The sequence below is a fragment of the Podarcis liolepis genome (genome assembly GCF_965112155.1).
Source record: "Podarcis liolepis genome assembly, chromosome: 2".
Taxonomy (NCBI): Eukaryota; Metazoa; Chordata; class Lepidosauria; order Squamata; family Lacertidae; genus Podarcis; species Podarcis liolepis.
In genome coordinates, this window is record NC_139555.1 from 128,737,162 (window position 1) to 128,754,280 (window position 17,119).

At 44.9% G+C, this 17,119-nt stretch overlaps 1 protein-coding gene across 1 annotated transcript in view; it reads left to right on the top strand.

Annotated features, from left to right (window-relative positions):
- The window catches only part of LOC310702297 (uncharacterized protein), a 636,573-nt gene that overhangs the window by 555,453 nt on the left and 64,001 nt on the right, over window positions 1-17,119 (top strand). The gene's annotated exons all lie outside the window — the stretch shown is intronic.

Here is a 17,119-nt window from a genome sequence, read left to right on the forward strand (position 1 = left end):
GTCTGCCTTGGATTCGTATCAAGATCATTCTATCATTTTTGAGTTTTCATCCCAGTACAGCTTTTGCCACTCTTTTCTTGACTATGAGGGCCACTTCATTTCTTTTACGGGATTCTTGCCCACAGTAGTAGATATGATGGTCATCTGAACTGAATTCGCCCATCCCTGTCCATTTTAGTTCACTGATGCCCAGGATGTCAATATTTATTCTTGCCATCTCATTTTTGACCACATCCAACTCTCTACCACTGGAGAGGTATAGAAATGGGGCTTCTCTTGGGAAGGGGCCGCCCCATTTGTGCTTCTCCAGGGGCAGGAGAATATCTAGGGCAGGAAAATCCCTGCAGGGCGTCTGAGGCTCCCTTTCCTTCTTCCTCTCTCCCAGGACCCTGCAGCTTCTTTTGGCTCCTTGACTCCTCAGGAAGGATGAAAGCGACAGATTCTGCAACCCTAGTGAGGATGGAAGGGGGAAGATGGACGGTTGACCTGGTCAGGTTGTCTCCTGCATCTCTCCCCACAACCTCTGAGCGTTCCCTCCCAGGGACCTCCGAGAGATCTGGTGAGTTCCAGGGGAGGGGAGATGGGAACATGGAGGGATGGAGGGTGAAGAGGGAAAGTTCTCTGGCCAGAAATGAGATAAAGCAGGGATTTTGCTGTGGGTGGGGCCCCCAACATATTGGGAGGCTTCCCCTCCAGCCAGAAAATCCCTGCAGGGCCTCTGAGGCTCCCTTTGCTTCTTCCTCTCTCCCAGGACCCTCTAGCTTGTTTTGGCTCCTCAACTCCTCAGGAAGGATGAAAGAGACAGATCCTGCAAACATAGCAAGGATGGAAGGGGGAAGATGGACGGTTGACCTGGTCAGGTTGTCTTCTGCATCACTCCTCTCAACCTCTGAGCGTTCCCTCCCAGGGACCTCCGAGAGATCTGGTGAGTCCCAGGGGAGGGGAGATGGGGACCTGGATGGATGGAGCCGGAGAGGAATTGGGGCTTGCTCAGTTAGGGGGTGGGGGGAGGCAGGCAGGCGGATGGAGATGGAGAAGGGCAGCACCTTTTCGGGTTCCTCCACCTGTCTACCTGCTCCTTTGTCATTGCAGGCAATTTGAGCCAGGAATAGGTCACAGCTCCCCAGTCACCACAGCTCAAAAGGTCTAAAACCAGTTCTGTGATCTGAATGCCCTGCCAATGTCAGAAAACTCACTGATCCTGCTTTGCAGTTTGAATGCAGATGGGGCCTCTGTGTGTTGTCTTTTTCTTTTTGGAATAACTTTGCTTTTAAAAACAAGGAACATTCAGTCAGGCTTGTTGTTTTTGCTTCTGTTTGCATTTGATTGACCAAAGAGATGACTGACCTTGGAGATGGAGTGGATTCCAGGATTGAGCCAGAACAAAATCCATTCCAGATAAAAGCCAAGCAATATGTCAGTAAATACCAGCCAACCAAGGCAGTGAAAACTATAGAGAGGCCCCACATCTAACTATTTTTAGTTGCAAGATGGCGAACGGCACTTAGTCAGCGTGAGTGTGAGCTCTCTGATTTATCTTTTAAAGATTGTTTTAATGAGTATAGAAGCCTATTAATTTTTAACCTTAGTTTTTAGTTGTTTAGTTTTAGTTTTAAACTATAAGTAGGAGGACGTCTCTTTCTATCGGGGAGACAACCATTGACCTTGAAACTGGGGCGGCTGCATGAAGAGAGAAATGACTAAGCAACTATACAGCCCTGCTTGTGGGAGAGGAACTGGAAAACGTTCCAGAGATTCCAGAGATTTAGACGATACAGAGGAACTGGGATGCCTGCCTCTTGCTAAACAAACAAAAATTAGTGAATCTGAAGGTACAAAGGATATTTTTAATGTTCTGGTTTCGAACTCTTTCACACTGCTAGCAGAGATGAATGACGAGGAAACCAGTGTGAAAGAACCTTTTGATAACCTGCCTACTAAACCTTCAAGCAATAATAATACTGGCATCCACTCGAATGACTGCACTAGAGCCCGTGAAAGCTGCATTGACGAGATACTATTTGAACACTCGACTACTCTAGACCTAGTTGCTAAAACGGTGGACTATATCTTTAAATACATAAAAGACATCCGAGGATCCTTGGAGAAGATTATCTCGCTTGTATCCCTAACAGGTAAAGACACTTCCCCTGATGTACCACCTGAGATGAAGCCCTTGCAAATGCCCAGAGCACCCATTTTACCTCATACCTCCTGTGTAATTCCTCAAGCTACTGGCAATCAGAAAAGTGAGCAAAGTGAGCAAAATAAGAAGGAACAACACTTTGCACCTCCTCACAAACTGCTGCTGCAAGCTACCAAAATCTGCCTAACGGTTTGCCCCTTTAGAGGCAAGGTGATAAACTGGCATTATAAGAGTGATATAAGGAGATATCTAGCGGAGTTTCTGAGGGTAACCCCTAGCTCTATTGACCTGAAGCATACTGATCATATTAGCAGCAGACCTCAGAGGCAGAGAGTGCTGCTCTCCTTTAAAACCAAAAAGCTCCCTGCACTTATTATGTCCTCAAGAAGCCTTCTAATTAACGATGGAATCCTTGCTACAAGAGTCTTTACCAATACCAAGATCTGCCCCCTCTTACCAAACTGCTTGTTCAAAAAGAAAGCAGATAAGTCTGAGGGTCCACCAATTGCCACGACCCCAACTCCCCTGGCCGCAGATCTAATCAGCTGGATTGACGCCCCCCTGCCTCCACTGACAAAGGCTATACATCTGGAGAATTCTACGGAGCGTGAGTTACTTCTATCCTTCTCCCAACTGCCAAAACTGGAGCGAACAGAGATAACGGACAGATTGGACGAGTTGCTACTCTGTCTCCGTAACTCAGAAGATCATGCTCATGTAAATAAGATGAATTCCTCACCAATTGTAGATCAGTCTACACAAGCCCAAGTGGTACCTGTTTTAACGACCTTTGATTTGCAATCTGGCTGTACACAGCCTCAGGATGTCAAGCCCAGGCAGGATACAGTGGAAGATTCGACAACCCTCTGGTCAAACTCGGAAGCTGTGGCAAGACTGGATGCTCTTTTGGAGGCAAACCGAAAAGGATGCCTTCCACCTGCCTTACACTGCATGTTCCCTACAGCATCTGCAGATCCAAAAGGCCCACCCCCCTCAATCTTAGAGCACACTTTAAATGTAGAGTCTATGGACCTGTCGTTAAGTGATACTCCCGTGCACCAGAATCCATCCCTGCAGCTACCAATAATTAAGCCTCAATCCATGGCTGCTGCTGCGGTAAGTGGTGCTCGGAAATTGCCTGGTAAGCAAGCTACAATTACTTCCTTCTTCCAGCCTATTGCCCCCCCCCCCTCGCCGCATGCATTCCCAGGTGGATTCTGCCGTGCTGGTTCCGCAAGGCCCAGCATGACTCGAAGGGGTGACCAGGAGATTACTTACTTTCTTATCCTGGAATGTAGCTGGCATTAAACCTAAGCTGATGGATCCATCCTTTGTCGCCTACATAAAAGGCAGTCGTATTCTTTTGCTGCAAGAGACCTGGGCTTGTGAGGGCTTCTCCTTATCAGGGTATAAGGGCTTCTACCTGAATGCACAACAGAATCTACTATCACCTGGTAGACCACAAGGTGGGTTGGCTACCTTAGTTTCTTTGGCCTTAAATCTGCAGGTGGAACAAATCGACATCCAGTCGTCATCCATGCTGGGTGTAAAGCTACAAACAGCGGAGGAAGAGTTTGTGGTGATTAATGTTTATTTGCACCCAATCTATAAGAAAAACCTGGTGGGCCAAAGATGGAGGGGAATTCAACTGACTCTTGAAACTCTCCTAGAGAAATATCCTGAAGCCACCTTCCTAGTTGCAGGAGATTTCAACGGTCGATTGTCTCACTCTGATAAATCATTATTTGCTAAATATAATAAATATCCCTCACCACCCATTTTAACCTCAGACCTTTTACCCAGGAACTTTAAAGACAGTGTTGCTACATACGCAGGTTTTAAATGTAGACAAACTTTGATGGCTCTTAATTTTCACCTCCTAAACGGAGCTCTCAGTTCTGATTACCCTGCTGAATTTACTTTCTGGTCAGGCTCCCGAGCCTCTACCATAGACTTTATTTTTTATTATTATTATTATTTCTTTATTTAGGAAAGATACACTCTTTATCACCGCTCAGACATATACACGCACAAAAGTTTCCATCATAGAAAAAAGCAAGAAGAAAAGAAAAAGAAAGAAAAAGAAGAAAGAAAAAACAAAGAGGGAGAATAAAAGAAAAGATAACATACAATACTACAAATACAAAAACTTCCGTCCAACTCGGTTTTGGAATTACATAATCTTACAATTAATTCGCAGTATTACTAAAACATTATACGTCAATGCTTTTAATTATCGTCGATTGATAAATTATTTATTCCCTGGCTGCTTTCAAAATAAATTAAAAATTTGTTCCATTCGTCTTTGAGTTTAGCTGTGTTATTTTGTCTTATTTTTTGGGTTAATCTCGCTAGTTCAATATATTGGTATAACCTCATTTGCCACTCTCCAACCGTGGGTAGATCAGGAGTTTTCCATTTTTGTGCAATTTGAATTCTCGCCGCTGCCATAGCATATTGAACAAAGGTTTGATCTATTTTCTTTATTTCTTTACCAATCATTCCTAAAAGAAACAACTCGGGGGTTTTAGGAAAATTATATCTCAAAATTTTTTTCAGTTCATCATGTATTTGCTTCCAGAATTCCTTCACCACATCACAGGTCCACCAAATATGAAAAAAGGTCCCAACCTTGTCCCTGCATCTCCAGCAGGTATTATCAACATTTTTATACATCTTTCTTAGCTTTACTGGGGTCAGATACCAGCGATATATCATTTTCTCTAAGTTTTCACGTAGGGCTACACATGCTGTGAATTTTACACCTTTTGTCCACAATATCTGCCAGTTTTTATACTCTATGTTATGACCAAGATCTTTTTCCCATTTTACCAACGCTCCCTTCACCAGATCTTCCTTAGTGTCCCACTCCAATAATTGTTTGTACATTTTGGAGAGAAGTTTTTCATTACTCTCCAAAATTTCCACCTGAAACCTTGATTTTTTTCCACTAAAACCCACTCTCTTATGCTCGCCCCATAAAGCATTAATCTGGTGGAAATGCAGCCACTCTTTTATTCTGTCTTTCAGCTGTTCATAGGGCTTCACCTTCCATCCTGCTTCTGTCTTCACTAAAAGGTCCTCATATGTACATCTTTCATCAGACATGTTTATTTTCTTACTTATTATAATATCCGTTGGGGACAGCCACCCTGGGATGCCTTTTTCGATCAATTTTTTATACCTCTTCCACACCTCTAGCAATGAGCCTCTAATTACATGATTGGAGAAGCCTCTATGAACTTCCCCTTTCTCTTGCCAGAGGTAGGCGTGCCACCCGGATCTAATATTAAAACCCTCCAAGTCCAATAAATCTGTGTTTTGAAGGGTGGCCCACTCCTTTATCCAGCATAGGCAGGATGCTTCATAGTAGAGTCTAATATTCGGGGCTGCAAAACCACACCTCTCTCTTGAATCTGTCAGGTATTTAAACTTTATTCTGGCTCTCTTTCCCTGCCAGATGTACTTGGTCAGGGTTTTTTGCCAGCTCTTAAAGAGGGAGGTGCCTTTAATAATCGGGATATTTTGAAACAAAAATAATAGTCTCGGAAGGATACACATCTTAATTGCAGACATTCTCCCTGTCCATGATAGTTTCAGTCTGTGCCAGATGTCCATATCTTTTTTGATATCCTGCCAGGCCTTGCTATAATTGTCTTCGACCAAATTTATGTTTTTTGGTGAAAGCCAAATTCCCAAATATTTGACTTTGTTCGCAATTTTAATACCACTTTTTTCTTCTAATTGGGTTTTATCCTGTTCTGTCATATTCTTTGTTAGAATTTTTGTTTTTTTCCTGTTTAATCTAAAGCCCGACAGTCTACCAAATTCCTCTAGAAGTTCTATTACCCTACTTGTACTGTCCACTGGGTTCTCCACGGACAGGACCAAATCATCGGCATAGGCTTTAAGCTTGAATTCTTTCTTTCCAATTTTTATCCCCCTCACATTTACTGCCTCTCTTATTCTATTTGCAATTACTTCCAATATCATTATAAATAGCAAGGGGGACAGAGGACAGCCTTGCCTCGTACCTTTCTTGATCTTAAAGGGTTTAGTCAAGTTATCATTTATAATCAGTCTGGCCTGCTGCTCCGAATATATAGCCCTGATACCTTTCATATAAGGACCTTCAATACCTGCCTTCTCCAGACATTGTGATAGAAATTCCCAGGAGACATTATCAAAAGCCTTTTCGGCGTCTATAAAGATCAATGCTGCAGGGACGTCTATTCTCATATCTAAATATTCAATGATGTTTAGTATGTGGCGAACATTTTCTTTCTGGTGTCTGTTAGGGAGAAATCCTGCTTGATCTTTGTGTATATACTTTGTTAGGAGCTTCTTGAGTCTACCAGCCATGATATCGGCAAAGATCTTATAATCGTTGTTAAGCAAAGAGATTGGTCTATAATTTTTTACATCTGTTTTTTCTTTCTCTGATTTTGGGATCAAGGTTATATAAGCCATTTTCCACGACTCCGGGATCTTCCCTCCCTGGAGGATGTTATTAATCACGTCTTTAAGCACTGGGGCTAAGTACTCCCCTAATGTTTTATAATATTTTGCAGATAAGCCATCTGGACCTGGGGCCTTCCCCATCTTCATCCTGCCGATGGCTTCCTTTATCTCATTTACTGTGATCTCCTTATTCAAATGTATCCTATCCTCCTCTGTTATATATCTCCTCTCATTATGGTCCAGGTAGTTCTTAATTTCGACACTATCTTCTCTTCCTCCTTCATACAGCTTTTCAAAAAATTGGGTAAACCTGTTTTCTATCTCCTCTGGGTCTTCTATGATGTTATCCTCTATTATTATTTTATTTATCACATTTTGTTTCTTTTTCTTAACTGCCAAGCCAGCAGCTTCCCCATTTTATTTGCCGATTCAAAATATCTTTGCTTTGTGAATTTAATTTTCCATTCTATCTCCTGGTTTAGTATTGCCGAATATTGAGATTGAAGCACCCTAGAGGCTCGGATGGCATCATCATCTGTTGGGTTTATAACCAATTTTCTCTCATAATTTCTCAATTGGGCGAGGATGTCCTCTTTCTTACGTTCCCTTACCTTTTTTCTATGACTGTTTTGTTGTATTAGGAGACCCCTCAGCACCGCCTTACTGGCGTCCCAAACCACATCTATCGGGGTTTCTTTGTTCATGTTTAAATCTAAATATTCTTTTAGGGTACCTTTAATTTTTTCCCTCACCTCTTCGTTATCAAATAGGTTCTCACACATCCTCCACCTGTATTGTCCCTTCACTTCATTTTTTATTTCCATATCTAGGGCACAATGATCAGATATTGTCCTGGGATAAATTTTACAGCTCTTCACCCTCAGCGAGAGTGTTCTTGTCGTCCAGATCTGGTCAATTCTACCCCAACTCTGATGGGGTTCAGAGTAATGAGTAAACTGTTTAAGAGAGGGGTTTTGGTGCCTCCAGATATCAATTAGATCTAAATTTCCTTCCATATCACCAAAAGATTTCGGCAATTTCCCCCCAGCCAATTTCCCCTTCTTTTCACTCCTATCCAGATCCGGCATCGGGACACCGTTCATATCCCCAAGCAGGACTAGTTTGTGGACTTCCAGTTCTAATAACATGCTTTCGAGTTTCTCAAAAAACTCTGTTCTGTTTGAGTTCGGTGCGTATACCGTCACAACATTGATTTTTTCCCCCCGGAAATTTAATTGAACCCCTAGGATTCTGCCTTCCTCGTCTTTGCATATCAGGGTTGGTTCCCACTTCTCTCTTACATATATTACTACTCCTCTTTTTTTTTCTCATCAGAATTAATAAAGTCTACTCCTAACCTTTTATTCACCAGGATGTGTTTATGTTTCTTAGCGATATGTGTTTCCTGAAAGCAAATTACATCATACTTTTTGTTTTTCACAACTTTCTCAACTTTATTCCTTTTAACCTTATCGTTCAACCCATTTACATTCCAGGATAAAAATTTTAGTGTGTGTGTTATTGTTTGCCTTTGTCTGTTTCTAAACCTTCAACCGGACTTGCGGGCTATAGTCTAAACGCCTTTGTTTCCTGAGGTCTCCCCCTCTTCTGCCGTCTCCCCTCCCACTACGGCCTCATCGTCGTCTTCCTCTGAATCCCCTACCCCCTCCCCTGCTCCCCCCCTTTCCTCCTGTCTGCCCCTTATTTCCCCTTCCTCTTCTTCCCTATTCTTTACTCTGCTCTCTGTCTTTCCCAAATCTTTTTCGTATCTTCTCAGAAACTTATCCGCCTCCTGTGTGTCCAGCAACCTAAACTTTTTCTCTTTGTAAAAAAAGCTAATCCCTTCCGGGAATTCCCATCGAAATGGGACCCCGTTTCTCTTCAATGCTGCTGCCACTTGTTTATAACCTTCTCTTTTACGAAGCAGCCTCACTGGTATTTCTTTATAAATAATGATAGGCCTTCCATCAATTCTTAATCTGTTGTTATAGCTCTTTCTCAAAATTAAATTTTTCATTTCCAAAGAGTTAAAAATCACCAAGCAATCCCCCAGGAATTTACTTGCTTTGGACATCAGTAGACCTAATTTAGACTTTATTTGGACATCAGTAGACCTAATTTCCAAAATTTCCAACTTTAGGGTGGTAACGAGGCTGGAAAGTGACCATTTTCCATTAGAACTTTCTCTGACCCTGGATGGAGAATAGGCTACCTATTCCTGTGTGCCTATTACAAATAACTAGCTTCAGATGAGGCCCACTGCCTTAAAATGGACCGACAATATGGCTCAACGGATAAATGAACTCCTTTGGTCTGACCAACTGCAAGAGGCAAGGGATTCCCTTATCCAGGCAGTTGAGCCACTGCCAATATATGACAATTTAGTAGAACTGCTAAAACCTTCGTTGGCTAAGGCCCCGGTAATGAATAGTAACAATTTCTCTCATAAAAAGTGGTTTGACGAGGAATGTAGACGCTTCAAGAACAGCCTATATAATGAATTCTTGGCATATAGGGCATCAAATGACCCCGCACCTAGCAGTTACCTTATGAACCTCAAGAGAAGGTATAAAGCACTATTAAATGAAAAGAAGCTTGCGGCAGAGAGAAATGATTGGAAGAACCTTCTAAAAGCTGCAGAAAATAGAAATCCCTCCTCCTTTTGGCACCAAATTTCTCAATACCTGGGTAGACCGTTGTCAAGGATAGAACCTCAAATTTCAGCTGACACCTGGGAAAGCTTCTTCTCCGATTTATATGCAGCTCACGCTGCCAGCGGAGGAAGGTTAGATTTGGCCCCCTTGCCTGAGTGGGATCCTGTTACCTGCTCTGAAGTGGAAACACTTATAGGCCAATTTGAGGCGGGCAAGGCACCCGGAGACGATCTTATTTCCATAGATGTTATTAAAGCCAATAAGGATTGGTGGTATCCACCCCTAGCAGCTCTTTTTACTTATATAAACAAAACAGCACAATTTCCTCCAAGCTGGAACTCGGCACTGATTGTGTTAATTCACAAGAAAGGGCCGCGCACAGACCCGGCCAATTTTAGACCAATTAGCCTGCTAAATGTTATCGGGAAGATCTATTCAAGATTTCTACTTAACAAATTAACGACCTGGATGGAAAGCAACAATATCATCGCAGAGGAACAGGCGGGTTTCCGCCCCGGAAGATCAACAACAGACCAAATCTTAATCCTAAATCACTTGGCCACCAAGTACGCTGGCAATGGCCTAAAAGCCCTCAACGTCGCCTTTATAGACTTTAAGCAGGCCTTTGATCTAATTCCCAGGAACCAGCTATGGACAAAATTGGCAGCGACATCTATTGACTGCCGCCTTCTCTTGCTGATTATTAATTTGCATACAAATACCCTCTTGAGGATTAGGATAGATAGTAAGGGGCTAGTCTCCAATCCGGTTGCCACCACTAGGGGGGTAAGACAGGGCTGTTTGCTTGCCCCTGCTCTGTTTAATTTCTATATTAATTCGCTAGTGGTGCATATGGCAAATGCTGATTTCCATCCACCAAAACTGGCAGGACGAGCCTTGAATGTCCTACTGTATGCGGACGATGCCGCCCTATTAGCTACCTCCCCCATCGGATTAAGGAGGATGCTTCGAGCTCTTCATGAATATGAGACCCAACACGAGCTCCAACTAAATTATGCCAAGACCAAAATAATGGTCTTTGCTGCTCGACTGAAACCTAATTTATGGTCAATTAATGGTATTGCTTTAGAGCAGGTCAACTGCTTCAAATACCTGGGTCAGGTTGTAAGATCAAATAGGTCCTTCTTGGCACACAGAGAATACATAGCCTCGAACGCATCCAAAGCAGCCTTGGTGATTAGAACCCTGTACTCCAAGAAACAGGCACAAACTGTCAAAGTTGCCTTGCGACTCTTTAAAATGAAAGTCCTCCCTCTTCTGCTAGTGGGCATTGCCTTGGGCTCACGTAGGGATTTTGAAAAATTGGAATCTATCCAAACCCAATTCCTCAGGGCCATACTCAGGATCCCCCCCTCCGTGGCAGGCGCGGTCATGAGATTGGAAACCGGTTGTCAAGCCTTTAGGTATGTGGCCCTGAAAGCGAAGTTATAGCTATGGCTCAAGCTCTGTTTCAGACCGGTGGGTTTGGCCCCCTTGATTCTGAGGGATAACTTTAAATCTCCATGGGAAGGGGAGATAGTGGAGGAAGTGCAGAAGTGCAAGTTGTCCTCCCTTTATATAGAGTCCATGACGTATAGCCACGCAAAGGCGGTGATCGCTCAAAAATGAAGGGATATTGCCAGACAGGAGGACATAGCCCGTGTGAAACCTGGGTTGTTTCTGGGGGAGCAGTTGTATCAGGCTGCTCCAGCTCGCTACCTGGCGGATATCCACTACGTGGAATACCGCAGACTATTTACTGCGGCTAGGCTGAATGTTCTTGACTCGGCGGTTCTGAAGGGAAGATATGGAGGAGTCCCATATGACCAGAGATTATGCCACTGTGAGGTAGAATCCACAGAGCACATTTTACTGAGCTGTCCCATCTACAACGATTTAAGACAGTAGCTTATAACTCCATACTTACCCCAGCTCAGTTCCCGACAAAGAGGAAAGCAGACAGCATATCTGCTATATAAGTCTTCTGGGAAAACAACTTTGTCAGTGGCTAAATTCCTTTTCCTGGCACTCAAGTGTCGGAAACGTATAACTGAAAGCTTTGATGTGGGTTATCTGTGAGAGGTCTAGTACTGTGGCCCTACCTTATTTATGTACCCCTATGATGTTATAGTTTCTAATTATTGTGTAATGTTTTATTTCTGACTATCGGTCGAATAAAGGAAATTGATTGATTGACTATTTTTAGTTCTTCCTCTATCACAAGCATTCATTAACTTGGTTCAATGATCTGGAGCTCCATTTCTTCCTGAGGCTCTAATTCGCTTCTCTCTTCATTGCAGATGGTGAGGAATTAGAAGGGAAGAACAAGGGGGAGCACAACAGTATCCACATAGCGGAGAAGTCATATAAATATTCAGAGTGTGGAGAGAACATCCGTCAGAGCTCCCATTCCACCTCCCGTCAAAGAAAGAGCTTCGTTCAGAGGGATAGCCTCACTTCACAGAAAAGAGGACAGAGCAGGGAGAAACCCTATCAGTGCTTGGAATGTGGGAAGAGCTTCAGTCAGAGGGCCCATCTTAATTCTCATCAAATGATTCATACAGGGGAGAAACCTTATCAATGCTTGGAATGTGGGAAGAGCTTTAATCAAAGCGCACATCTCACTTCCCATCAAAGAACTCATACAGGGGAGAAACCCTATCAGTGCTTGGAATGTGGAAAGAGCTTCAGTCAAAGCAGCTCTCTCACTTCCCATCAAAGAATTCATACAGGGGAGAAACCCTATCACTGCTTAGAATGTGGAAAGAGCTTTCGGCTGAGTGGTGAACTCACTTCCCATCAAAGAATTCATACAGGGGAGAAACCCTATCAGTGCTTGGAATGTGGCAAGAGCTTCCGTCACAAGCAGAATCTCACTTCCCATCAAAGAACTCATACAGGAGAAAAACCCTATCAGTGCTTCGAATGTGGGAAGAACTTCCGGGAGCGGACGAAACTCACTTTGCATCAAAGAACTCATACAGGGGAGAAACCCTATCAATGCTTCGAATGTGGGAAGAACTTCCGGGAGCGGACGAAACTCACTTTGCATCAAAGAACTCATACAGGGGAGAAACCCTATCAGTGCTTCGAATGTGGAAGGAGCTTCACTGATAGCTCCCATCTGACTTCCCATCACAGAATTCATACAGGGGAGAAACCCTATCAGTGCTTGAAATGTGGAAAGAGCTTTAATCAAAGCGCACATCTCACTTCCCATCAAAGAATTCACACAGGGGAAAAACCCTTTCAGTGCTTGCAATGTGGAAAGAGCTTCAGAAAGAGCTCCCATCTCACTTCCCATCAAAGAACTCATACAGGAGAAAAACCCTATCAGTGCTTCAAATGTGGGAAGAGCTTCGGGGAGGGGGCCAAGCTCACTTTGCATCAAAGAACTCATACAGGAGAAAAACCCTATCAGTGCTTGGAATGCGGGAAGAGCTTCAGGTGGAAGGACAGTCTCACTTACCATCAAAGAATTCATAGAGGGCAGAAACCGTATCACTGCTTGGAATGTGGGAAGAACTTCCGGGAGCGGACGAAACTTACTTTGCATCAAAGAACTCATACAGGGGAGAAACCCTATCAGTGCTTGCAATGTGGAAAGAGCTTCAGTCAGAGGAACAGTCTCACTTCCCATCAAAGAACTCATACAGGAGAAAAACCCTATCAGTGCTTCGAATGTGGGAAGAACTTCCGGGAGGGGACAAAGCTCACTTTGCATCAAAAAACTCATACCGGGGAGAAACCCTATCAGTGCTTGAAATGTGGGAAGAGCTTCAGAAAGAGCTCCCATCTCACTTCGCATTGCAGAATTCATACAGAGGGGAAAGCAAAAAAGAGAAATAAAACAAAAAATATTAAACAACCCTTACAAAATACAATTGTATAGAAAAGAGAAAGGGGGGATATAAACTAAAAATACTGTTTATGGCATTTGTATCATATATATCATATCATTCATCAACCCATAGAAAGGCAGGATCCCCCACTTCTCCCCCGTGTGACCCCCTCTTCTCCCCATATCCCGCCCTGAGAGATCCTTCCTTCCCTGCGTTCCTTGCAGGTCCCTCCCACCTCCAACTCTCCTCTTCCTATGTGTGTCCTCCTAAATTCAAAATAAAGGAATCTTAATATAAAATACAAAAAATAGATGATGATAATGATGATTTATTGATACCCTTCCCATCTGGCTGGGTTTCCCCAGTCACTCTGGGCAGCTTCCAAGAAAATATTAAAATACAGTAATCCATCAAATATTAAAAGCTTCCCTAAACATGACTGCCTTCAGATGTCTTCTAAAAGTCTGGTAGTTGTTTTTTTCCTTTGACATCTGCTGGGAGGGTGTTCCACAGGGCAGGCACCGAAATGAAAACTCCCATCTCCATCTGAAAATAATCTGTAGCAACAATTATTCATAATCTGCACTCCAGAATAAACCTAGCTGTATTTAGCATACAGTGGTAAGTGGTATTTAGCATAGAGCGGTAGATTCGTAATCTGGGGAACCGGGTTCGCGTCTCCGCTCCTCCACCTGCAGCTGCTGGGTGACCTTGGGCCAGTCACACTTCTCTGAAGTCTCTCAGCCCCACTCACCTCACAAGAGTGTTTGTTGTGGGGGAGGAGGGGAAAGGAGAATGTTAGCCGCTTTGAGACTCCTTCGGGTAATGATAAAGCGGGATATCAAATACAAACTCTTCTTCTTATCCTCTTCACCAAGATGACACTTTCCTTTCATCTCCCTCCCTAGCCCAGCTTTCAAATCTTAACCAACTCAGACAGTGCAATATGACTCTTATAATGATCGTCTAACAATCCAAATTAGTATTTCTCCAGTTTCTAGGTCCAGTTTCTATAAAGCCTTTTAAAAACTGTTCCAACAAATCTCAGCCAAGTCACAATGGAAAATGATGGTCTCTTATGATGTTCATCCAATCCTGCTTCCTCTTGTTTCTTCTTTCCCTAATCTTTGGACATTTTAATCCACTGGGGATGGGGAAGCAGGCATCTTAATTCCCTTTCCTCAAACAAGATCATAGCTTGCCTTGTTCACCGTTTCCGGAGTTGCTTTGCATTCTCTGCCTCTCATTCCCACACCAGCTCAGCCCAACCTCGTCTTTCCCTGGGGCTCTTTCTGTCTCCTCCTGCTCTTCCCTCGCCTGCTCAACACAACCTTCTGCCTCTCCCAGCGACTCCTTTCCAACGACTCCCACCTTCTGACCCACACATTCCCCTCCGTCTCTTTTTCTGGGTCTTCAATGCCAAGGCGCTGCAGAAGCTTCTTTGGAGCGGATGCATCTGGTTCCCAATAAATCAGGCAGAGGCAAAGTTCATTGGCAAAAGAAGGTTTCTCAGCTTTTTCAAGGGATCCTTATTAAACTTGGGAATGCATGTGATCCCATCTCTACAGCCGACAAAAACACCAGAGAGAAGGTGGGCTGGAGCCTGAGAGGCGAAAGCATTGGCCTCGAACGTAGGCCTCAGGGACGCTTTCCCCCATGGAGACCCACGACCCCTTCTCCTTCTGAAGGGACCTCTGAGGAGGAAGCCAGGGCGGATCAGTCCCTGGACCGTGGAGGCGATTCCAAGTGCTTTACATTTCCTAAAGTCCACAATAATCTCTTTTACAGATAGGTAGCTGTGTTGGTCTGCCATAGTCAAAATAAAAAAATTCCTTCCAGTAGCACCTTAAAGACCAACTAAGTTAGTTCTTGGTATGAGCTTTCGTGTGCATGCACACGAAAGCTCATACCAAGAACTACCGGTAACTTAGTTGGTCTTTAAGGTGCTACTGGAAGGAATTTTTTTATTTTAATAATCTCTTTTGTTTTCTTTCAGCTAAGGAGGAAGTTGTTTTTCCTGCACCCCTCCCCCAACTGCTCAACATCCTTCCTATAGGCCGCCTCCCCCTCTCCAGCCGTGATTAAACCAACCACCGTTGTATCGTCTGCAAACTTAATGATCTTATTACTGGGGTATTTGGGGGCACAGTCAGCTGTATAGAGCGTATATAAAAGTGGGCTCAACAATCACCCCTGTGCCACCCCCATATTCATGAGATCCGCAGAGACGTGGGAATCCATCCTGACCCGTTGGGAACGGTTTGATAGAAAATTTAATATCCACCTGTACAAACATGGTGGAAGTCCCAGGTCTAATAGTTTGGGCACCAATCTATGCGGAAGAATAGTATTAAATGCAGAACTAAAGTCTACAAATAACAATCTTGCATAGTTCCCTTTCTTCTCCAAATGAGTCAGGACAGCATGTAAAGCCATTGCCCCAGCATCCTCCGTGGATCCCTTTGCCTTGTACACAAACTGGTAAGGATCAAGTCCTACTGGCAGATAAGATGAGATACGGTTCCTTGCCAGTTTTTTGAAACATTTCATTATAACGGGTGTCAACGCCACAGGGCGAAAATCATTCAGACTGTCTATCTTTGGGTTTTTTGACAGGGGTATGATGGTACCGGATTTTAGACAGGGTGGAAGGGCGGCTTGGGCTAGAGACTACTTAAAAATCTTCCTAAAGATTCTGCCAGTTGGTCCAAACAATCTCTTAGCACCCTGCCAGCCACCCCATCTGGGCCCATAGCCTTCCTCGTGTTTGCGTCCTTTCATATTCGCCTCACTTCTCCCTCTTCCACCCTGACAGCATATCCTGTAGGTAGTGAGGCCAATAGCTCTGCCATCCCTGTTGGAGCCACTGTTGGTGTCACCTCAAATCGGGCAAAGAAGGTCTTCAACTCTCCCACCAAGGAAGCCGTACTCTCTACCACTGATGTATTTCTCGATTTATAACCAGTCAGATGTTGAACTCCCTGCCACATTTGTCTAGTATCATTTCTTAGATGGTCCCGGATTTTTCCTCTTTACTCCGCTCCATTGGCCCCAAGACTTCTCCTGTTGAACTACTGCCTGAGGGGGAGGAACAAGCGAGGGCCATCCAGAAAGGGCTCCTGGGACCCCGAGGGGCCAGCAGGGGATTCTCCAGCCTGGTCTTTCCCCTATTTCTGCAGGTGGAGCCCTTCTCCTAGCGCTGACTCTTGGGGTGACCAAGGATGCTGCTCCGGGGTTCAAACTCCCCTGAGGGAACCCTTCACCTCAGAGGGGATAAAGCCCTTATTACTACTACTACTATTACTACTACTACTACTGTTATTCTTCTCCTCCTTGGGCCTTTCCCTCCCGGCCCCCTTCGCAGACCCCGGCGGATCCCCCAAGGCCGCTTGCCTGGCGTCTCCCAATGGGGAGGCGTCCTCCGTGGGGCCCACATGGCGGGGAGAGAGGCTGCCCTGCGGAGGCCAAGCCATCATGGCAGGAAGGCAGCTGAGGACCAAAGGTGCCGCCCTCCTTCATCCGGGAGGAGAGACCCCGAGAGCCTGGGACCCCCGAGGCCCACAGGGGAGCCATGGCGTCTCTGGGGAAAACAAAATGGCGCCCCTCCTCCTCTTTCGGGAAAGGGCGGGAAACCCCTTCTCCTGGCCCTGCCGCCTCCTGGGCTCCTCCTGGGCCGGCCTGGCCACGGGGGGGGGGGAGGAATCCAGCTGCCCCCCAAATAATGAGGGGGGAGAGGAAGAGGAAGGATGAAGGAGAAGCTGGGAGGGGAGCATCCAAGAGGGAAACTCAGGGGGGAAACTCCCTCAGGAAAGCGGGCGAAGGAGAGGAGGAGGAGGCCCCGGGGAATCTGGAAGGGGATTGGCCAGCTGCCCAATGGAGAGGCCTCTGATTGGTCCAGCCCGGCTCTGGGGCGGGAAATGGGTCTCCTGCCTCCAGGAGGTTCTGGGTTTCTGGCAGGAAAGGCGGGGAAAGGAAGGCCGGGCTCCCTCTGGCTCTGAACTGGGGAGAGTCCCAGA